This window comes from Corvus brachyrhynchos, unplaced genomic scaffold (assembly GCF_000691975.1).
Source record: "Corvus brachyrhynchos isolate BGI_N302 unplaced genomic scaffold, ASM69197v1 scaffold148, whole genome shotgun sequence".
NCBI classification, from domain to species: domain Eukaryota; kingdom Metazoa; phylum Chordata; class Aves; order Passeriformes; family Corvidae; genus Corvus; species Corvus brachyrhynchos.
The window spans coordinates 140,895-149,431 of record NW_008239785.1 but is presented as its reverse complement, the minus strand read 5'-3'; the positions used below and the strand labels follow the sequence as shown (position 1 = coordinate 149,431).

The window sequence follows — 8,537 nt, the reverse complement described above, 5'->3', positions numbered from 1 at the left end:
ACTAATTATCAGATCTATCAAAGATTCCCCAATGAGAGGCTGGAATGAGCCCCCCTCCCCACGGAACCTTCCCCTGGATGGTTCTATCTTGGTTTACAGAATATGTTCTGGAGAGGACCTTGGGGTCTGGGGCACACTGATCCCTAACTACGAAGCTTCTAAGATGTTGAGTCTCTTAGTTTAACAAACAAGTCCAAGAATGTAGGCAAAAAGCACTGGGAATACAGAAGTTGTAAAAAGGTATAACAGGGGAATAAAAGAAAAGGCAAAAATCTTCATGGCATCAGAAGGACAAGAAATAGGGTCTTGTTCTGACAAAACAAGAGTGGAGGAGACTGACTGACCTAAACTGGTGTTTGTTTACAAGTGGTATTTTATGTAAATGATGTATCTAATCTGCACATCGACTAATTACCAGGCAACAGAAAGTTTTACATTCCCCCAGGGTTTTATGCTTGTGTAGACACGGTAACAGGCATTTTCTCTTTTATCAGTTGGTTGCTCACCTTTAGTCCCCAGATTTCCACTGCCTTATGAGAAAGTCTGGAGTGAGATAAAGGCTCCTTCCCTCTTGGGGAGAGAGCCCATCCTCCTCCCACAGTCCTGGGAGTTTGGGCTCTGCTGAGTCAATCCATTCAGTAGGACAAGGTGGCACATGAACGCTTAGGACATCAGAGACAACCCACGACAAAACCTGACTCCCACAGCTTTGGAGTTGTCTTTGCCAAGGATTGTTTTTTCTGTCAAAACTTGCATGACAAAAAAAAGAAAAAAAAATTGCATTCCAAGCCGAGAATAGCTTGTGGGGTTCAGAAGAGCTTTGCCATTAGATGTGGTGTGATAACTGATCTGATATGTACAAATAAGGTTTATTCCATCTCAGTAATCTGTCGTGAGACATGCTATAAATCTTTTGTATTTTACTACACCTAGAGCACACCCTTCCAGACACAGTGGCTCCTCCTACAGCCAGAGATGTCAACTCTATGCTAATTATTCATGTGCACTTACATTCTTTGTTAAATACATTGCTTCTACATGTCAGAGTCTGTGCCTCAGAGGCTCAAATAGTAAAGCACAACCATTCCATTCTGGAAAGCTCTGTCAGTTATGCCTTGGAATCGATAATACTGCTCCTTCCTTTCAGGATACAGCTTCTTCTTTTCATTTGATTCTCAGATTTTCTTCCCTTTTCCCATCAGTGTGAGCTCCCATTAAAGAAAATTCTGTGATCTGTAAAATTCTTCATGATGTTATTTTGCTGACATCATCTTTTCCAGCTTCCATAGCAACCACACTTCCGGATTTTTAACTATGTTTTTCCACCTGCCATTTCAAATCTCACAAACTCTCTGCTGTGCGAAATGTCATCTCGTGTTTAGATATCTCTGCAGTCATTCCTGGAGCCACACACAACTCCAGTGAGGAGCAGCTGCTTGTGAACTTCGTCACTGCAATTAGCTCCAGGAAACTGAAGTTCAGCTGCCACACAAGCAGCCCTCAAAGGCTCCAAGGCTGTTTCCTTGTGTATCATGTTCATCACACTGGCTCAGCAAAGAGGGTGCAAACCACCACCCAGCAGAACGAAGGAAAGGAACAAAAACGCACCAGGAAGAATTCTTCAGCTTTTTCCTTTCTCCTTTGTCTTTCAGGGGAGGAAAGGGGTGGACTTACTAAACTTTATTTGTGAAAGATATCACAGAAGATCAGTTATCAATCACTGACTAAACAGTCTATCAATTTATCTTTAGGGAGGCAAAAAATCTGTCGAGTGCCATTTAACTACAACACTGAAACTCCTGGGGAAGAGAGTCCCTGAGCAGAGATCAAAGTGCAATCTAGGGCTGAATCACAATGTATTTCATGTAATTCATTACAAAGCTTTCCTCTCCCACCTTTCCCTGTGAAAGTGGTGTTTACTAGTCACTGTCATGCCAGGACACTTGACTACATGGACCTTTGGCCTAATCCAGAGTTTTACTTGCCACAGACTTGGGAGGTTAAGAAACGAATTTGTTGCAGCAACAGAGAGAAAGCATAAAGCAACAAAGGTCCAAAAGGCATTGAGCACACGTGCCTGTAATGTATCTAAGCACCACAGCACCCAGGCTGTTAACTGTGCTCTTGAACACACAGCTGCACACAATTTGCAGGCATTTTTGTGATAATGTGAGCCCACATGAAAGATCCCTGAGAACTGTGAGCAGTGCCAGGAAGGTGTCTGGACTTAGCCCCCTCATTTCCACATTCCATCCCAGTGCCATCCAGCAGCCTTCCTCCCTTTTACACAGACTTGCAGGAAGTGAAAAGGCAGTGGGAAGAGCCCCTGAAGCCTGTGAGCAGAGCTGGCTGGCACTCTAGGACTCAGCTTAAATAAATCCAAGAAGCTGATGCATAAAACCAGTCCCGGTCTCTTCGAGCAAAGAACCAAATGACACAGTCTTAAAACATTTGCTAAATCTAAAAAAAAGAAAAAAAAAATCGTAGCTCTGTAAATAAAAAGACTGAAACTTATGCTATAGCTCTGGGAGACTTGAGTGTTTGGTTTTGTAGTTTGTAAAACAGGAAGTCAAAATCAAATCAGAGCTGGAGGTTTTCATCCTCTGCTTTCAGGGACTTGTGAAAACAGTGCAAACAGCCTGCAGCACAGACCACTGAGGTTGGACTGTTTGTCCCTACAATAAATACTTCACTAGTGCATGTTTGTATTTTTTTTTCATTTGTATAAGGACCAAGACAGTAACTTCCCCAAGTCAGAAATAGGACATGAGTATTTCTGTGGTTTGAGTGAAGCCAGAAGATCACGGCTGCTGAAACTTGCCTTGTGTGTGAGGTTAGCTCAAAGGAAGCTGTGCAAATAGCACTCCCTGGACCCTTTGACCATCAGCTCAGAAACTGCCACTGTGTTCACTGAAACCACATGACAGAAATGGTGGTGGTGTAGCAAACCAGGAAAGATTACAAGATCTGAGTTAAACCAGTTGCTGTACACATAGCTTTACTTTTACTTTACACACAGCTTCATCTCTAAGGGCCTCGTGCAGAACATGGGTCACCCTGACCTCTGAAGGTTTAAAAAACTCACGTCAGCCCATTCACCTTGTAGAATAAGTTTAACTTTTTCAACTGACTGACAGCAGTATTTCAATGGCCTTATGTGACTCCTTCCATGAACACTGCAAATAAGCACCTGTGACCTTCTGCAGGCTGGCTGGCTGTCCATCCCAAGCCCTGCAAGGCAGAGTTGTCTCTTTGTGTGTACAGCAGCCAACACAGATGAAGACAGACCCAACAGGATCAACACTGTCAGGCCCCAAGAGCACCCACGGGACTCCCCTGCCTGAGGGCTGGCCCACGGGACCAGGAGCACTGCTGGAGTTCAGGCCTGAGTCTGAAACAGCGTTCTGAGATTTTTTTAATAGATTTAGGCAACTTAGGACAAGATGCAAAGACACTGCTGTGAAAACCAAGCTTCCACCTGGGAACTTTTTCTATGTCTCACTTTCAGTGTCTTCTCCTTTCCAAGGAGAGCGTGCAGACCTCTGGCACCCCTTCCCACCTCCATGCACAAGCACACTGAGCTCAGGGGGTCGCAGAAACCAATTCTAACGTCAGTTCAAAACTGGAAAAATTCTTAGAAGGAGTCTCCACTGAGGTTTATGAGATGTATGGATGTGCTGCCTCCAGGAGTCACACCCTGCTGGAAGGTGGCCTTGTGTTCTGCACAACTGTGACCCCTGGGTGCTCTGAGCCCCCTTCCACAGGCAGGTGTTGGGTTAGACAGGATTTTGGCAGGCCTGATTTTGACCTTGTCAGGAAACCTGTCAGCATGCATGTTAACTCAAATACTGAAAGGAGAACAATTTATTAAGAGCACTTTATAGCAGTGTTTTTAACTGAGCTTCAAGCTGCATGTGAAACATGAGGGTAAAGGACTGACTGGGTGGGAAAGGCCTCCAGATCACTTAAAACATGAAAGCACACCCATTCCATGGCAGCTGCTCTCAGCCTGCTCATGGTCAGCTTGCTTGCTTAAGAACCACTTAACCACAGGTGCTACTTGAATTGATTTCTGGGGGGAAAAAAAAATTGTAGGAACCATATGTGTCTGAAAATCATGTGAAGATCTGAAAAGGGTAAGCACAAACAGATTGCACCTCCGTGACGTGGCTGCAAATTCAAGCTGCACTAAGTTCGTATCAACAAAGTCCATGTGGCACCCCACAGGGTGTCTTTGATCAAACTGCAATCGCAGGGTGTGGGGCTGTGGGAGAAGAAAAAGCAACGGGGTAAAGACAGTTCCATGCTCAATGTGTCTCTGTACAGTTTATTTTACAGGAGATGAGATGAGCACTATGGTGTATATAAACTTGCAGAACAATATAGGAAAATACAGTTTAACCATATGAAATCGTTTTACAGTAAGACAGAAAAATTACATAGAGGAAATGCCTTCAACACTGAAGGACAAGATCCACAGCCAACATCAAGGAGCTTCCACTGAACCCTGCCAGTTTACCCGAGCTGAAGATCTGCCCCTTAAATCTTTTCTTCATTCAACTTAAGTTCAGTAAGTGATTCCTTCATCTATCCTTAGGGAACAAAAGCCATCCTGTAATTTCCACAATGATCCAAGATATACTAGTAACCCAGACAGAGGCTGTATGATAAATAAACTATTTAAGGGGTCTAGTCAGCCAAAATTTATGGGAAGTTACAAAATTTTGGTTAAGCATCTTTAAAAACAAGTCATTAGTACTGGCAAAAGACAACTTTCCTAGAAATTTAGAAGTATTTAGGAAAACTTACACAAAAAAAGGACCAAATAAGCAACTTTATTTTGGTAGAAAACTCTGGTTTAGTGTATGACTGGTAATCTGGCCTGCCTGTGAATCCCTGCTGCTTCAGAGTCTGCAGAACTGCCCAGTGGAATTCTCGCACTGTCCTGCGTTGCAGAAAACAAGGAAATCATGGAGAAGAAAGTTATTTGTCCATCACTAGTGCCTGCTGTTTTCATAATGGATAGAGACTGCTGTCCCTAAGGAGTGCTTTTGATCTGCAAGAGTATGAACGTCCAAATTCCTTAGGCTGTTCTGATAACCTCAGCCATTCCATCAAAAAACTCCAAAGGAACAACGGATTTCAGGTCAACCATTCCCAAATTCTGGGATTAACACGACTATGATTATTATGTTAGCAGATGTGAGATCCCTGAAATCACATTCAGCTTTTGAGTTCCAGGACCAGAACATTTCTTCTCAGCAACTGCTGTAAAAAAAAAAGCTGTGGGGTTTTATTATTATTATTTATTATTATTATTAATTTTACACAGTAAAGTATCACAACTCTTCTATGCAAAATTATCACTGCATACTATTTTTATGCAGAATTCCCTGCTTATTCTACTGAGAACCCTACACTGAAGGATGGGTCCAAAGATTGGCTTCAATGCAGTTGCTTTTAAGTCTAATTTTTTCTATTCCATTTTAAGCACTGAGAACTTAGGATGCCTGAGCTGGACAGTAAATTATCAGAGACAAAGGCAGGTCTCCTGGAGATGTGGGTGTCCTAAAAGGGTGCACAGTTCAGAGCAAGGAAGGGGGCTGAGAATCCTGCACAGCTTTGTGCACAATGGCTGCTCCTGAGATTTGGCAATTTGTAGGGTGAATTTGTGTATTTTTTATGTATTTTTTTTGTAGCTGATACTATTTAAAGAGGCACTTCAAGGGGATCTACTAGCAGAATTTTAATAGGGTTGTGATACAAGCCATTACTCAGTTACTTGTTAAATCAGTAGCCCTAAAAGACTGCATATATTCAAAATTATAGTCCTGTCCACTCACTGAACCTGGATAGAGCAGCTGGAAAGCTTTTGTTCTGAATATCCACTGAGTTTGTCTCTTACGACACACCTGAAATAGTTCAACTTAATGTAAGTTGAGGGAATTAAATTTGAATGTCTCAAATCTATATGTATTTTTTTTCTGTAATTATTATGTGGTTAACTTAAGACTTTTTTTTTTAAATTGGTCTATGAAATATTTTATCCACATACAGTTCTTAGATGCATCATTAGGCACAAAAGGTTTCTGCCTTGAGGAATGCATGGGATTAGAAATTTAAGTTGAATTGTGCTATGTGTTGTTCCCTTCAGAAAAAATGTCCAGGAAGAAAAAAGAAACTGTGGCTAGCACAAAAAGGAGTTATTACACTTCCAAACCTGGTGGCTGATAGGAAAACTCCAAAGTAAAAACCAAAATAACCTCTCCAAAAAAGCTCTTAAAACTCTCAGAAAACACCCGAAAGCATGACGTTTGGTCAGCACGTCGAAATAACAGATATGTTCTATGAAATTTCAGAATTAAAGAAAAGGTCCTGAAAAGTGCTGTACTTCATTGATGAAGAGCTGGCTACAGTAACAACAGAGAGGGAAAAATTAAGAGCTGAAAGATGCACCACTCATATGAATAAAATCTACTGTAAGACAAAGTAATGGGTGTTATTTATACAACAACACTTCTCAGGAAAAGACAAGGATTTGCTGCCAGGAAAGACTTCATTCCCACTGTGCTACAGCAGGGCTGTGTGCTCCGGGCTCCGGAAGCACAGAAGGCTCAGCACACCTGACCCGGTGTGGGGCAGCCAAATGCCAGAGCCCGTGCTCCAGTCCCCAGGGCAGCACTGGCACCTACTGCTCTTCCACGGGTGCAACCAGGTGTGAGCTGGAGAGCTCTGTATCAGCAACAGACACAATGGAACACTTCATCACTGATTTTCAAGTGCTGAGCAGAATGGGGAGAATGATGGGCCACTTACTCACCACTGCTCGTTTCCCATCAGGGTCTGACAGAGATGCCACAGAAGAAACGATCTTCCTGCCCTATGTGTCTGTTTTTAATCTGAATTTACCTGTGACTCTTGCCCACCTGGTTTAAGATAGATTGGACCAGCAGGCTCCTGTGGTGCACACAGGATGCCTGTGGGCCATTCCCCACCCCTGTGCCAGGATGGGAGCAATGTCCACACAGCAAGAACCCCTCAGAGCCAACGCTTCAGCAACCTCTGCCACGTCTCTCTCCTACTTCAACACACACTGGGTAGCAAAAAGCCTTCAGGCCTTCCAGAAAGGACTGTGAACTGAAAAGCTCACTGCTTTGAAAACTGCTTTTCTGACACTGTCTTTTGAAGACGTAGTTCTTGCCAAATGAGAGGAATGTCAGGGGGACCAGGACTGCCCCCAGGACACTGGACTCTGCCTGCCACCTCTGGGAACAGACACAGCAGGCTGCACTAGTGGACAAGAGCACACAAGATACTGTTAAATAGTAAATCTGTTTTCAGTCCAGAAGGAAACAATCAAATAATCACATCAAGAAGTCACATCTACTCGTTCCAGGGGGACCTTCAAAGTGCTCGTCTGGATTTCTTAAGGTGCTTGGTAGTGAAGGACCCTCCTGGGTAAGCAGTGCCCTTTCTCTCCCTGTGTGTGACTGAAGAAATAGACGGGCAGAGCTACTTTGTCACTGAATTATGGATTTTTTACAGCTGCATCAGTAGGTGACCTGGTGGTCCATACTCCAGAGGTGTGTTCTGACTGCAGCCAGACACAAGAACATTACTGGAGCTGCTGGGAGCTGCACAGAGAGCAACTACATCTCATCCATTAAGTATTTCTCGTTTCTCAGTATTTACTTTATCTGTGTACTTGAGTACAAGTAAGGAAAAAAGAGGCTTGTGCATTTCTGTTTGTTAGCCTGATTTTCAAAGACTCTCACCTCTTAGCTCCCTGTTGTATTCCAAGAAATCTCTGAGTGCTGAGCACTTCCAAAGAACAGGTGAAGAATGCACATTTGTATGTAACAAGCCTAACTTGCAGCGAGTACTTAAATAATGACATTAAAAACAGGGAAAACTTTAAGGAGGTTCTGACAAAACCTGAGAAATGATGACTGCTACGAGCATGTAGAAGTTTCCTGTGAATGCCTCACAGAAAATTCCTGTTAGGGGAAAAAAACCCCAACCTAAGCAAAGAAAAAAAAAGCTGCATAATGGGAAAAAGAAGCAGTGCACAAGTTTGCCTGTTAGGCACTCAAGGAAGTGTGATTTCAGTGTTTACCTGTGCAACATAAGGGGGAGCACAGCTGCCCCCCAGCAGCTCAGAAAGGGCTGCACAGGAGGAAAGGGAGTCTAGAGACATAACAGGGATTTCTGTATCATTTTCACTGCTGTTACAGTGTTTTAAAATTTAAAAAAAAAAAAAAAAATTAAAGCAATCTTCTAAAATTCCAGTGTCCAATAATGAACTAACGTCCCTATAAGGGAGCAAGCAAAGTCTTTCAAAAGATGTCCAACCCATAGGAGTGATGAACAAGTGTGAGTTACAGAGATGACTGAATCTGGAGCAAGTTGGAAATCTGAATTAGGCCTTTTTTGGCTATTGCTCCAAGAAAGAAACTGGAATCTTGCCCCTAATGGGAGAAGAGTGCCTTTGGCCCATGTGGTGAAGGACTCACTGCTTTCAGCTCAAACTCCAGCAG

At 43.0% G+C, this 8,537-nt stretch overlaps 1 protein-coding gene across 2 annotated transcripts in view; it reads right to left on the bottom strand.

Moving 5' to 3' along the window:
* Window positions 1-4,299: 4,299 nt before the first annotated feature.
* GAS7 (growth arrest specific 7) overlaps window positions 4,300-8,537 on the bottom strand; it is a 59,779-nt gene continuing 55,541 nt past the window's right edge. For both annotated transcript variants that reach the window (XM_017743192.1, XM_008640539.2), the window contains exon 13: window positions 4,300-8,537. This exon is cut by the window's right edge and continues 4,094 nt beyond it. The gene's annotated coding sequence lies outside the window, so the exon portion shown is untranslated.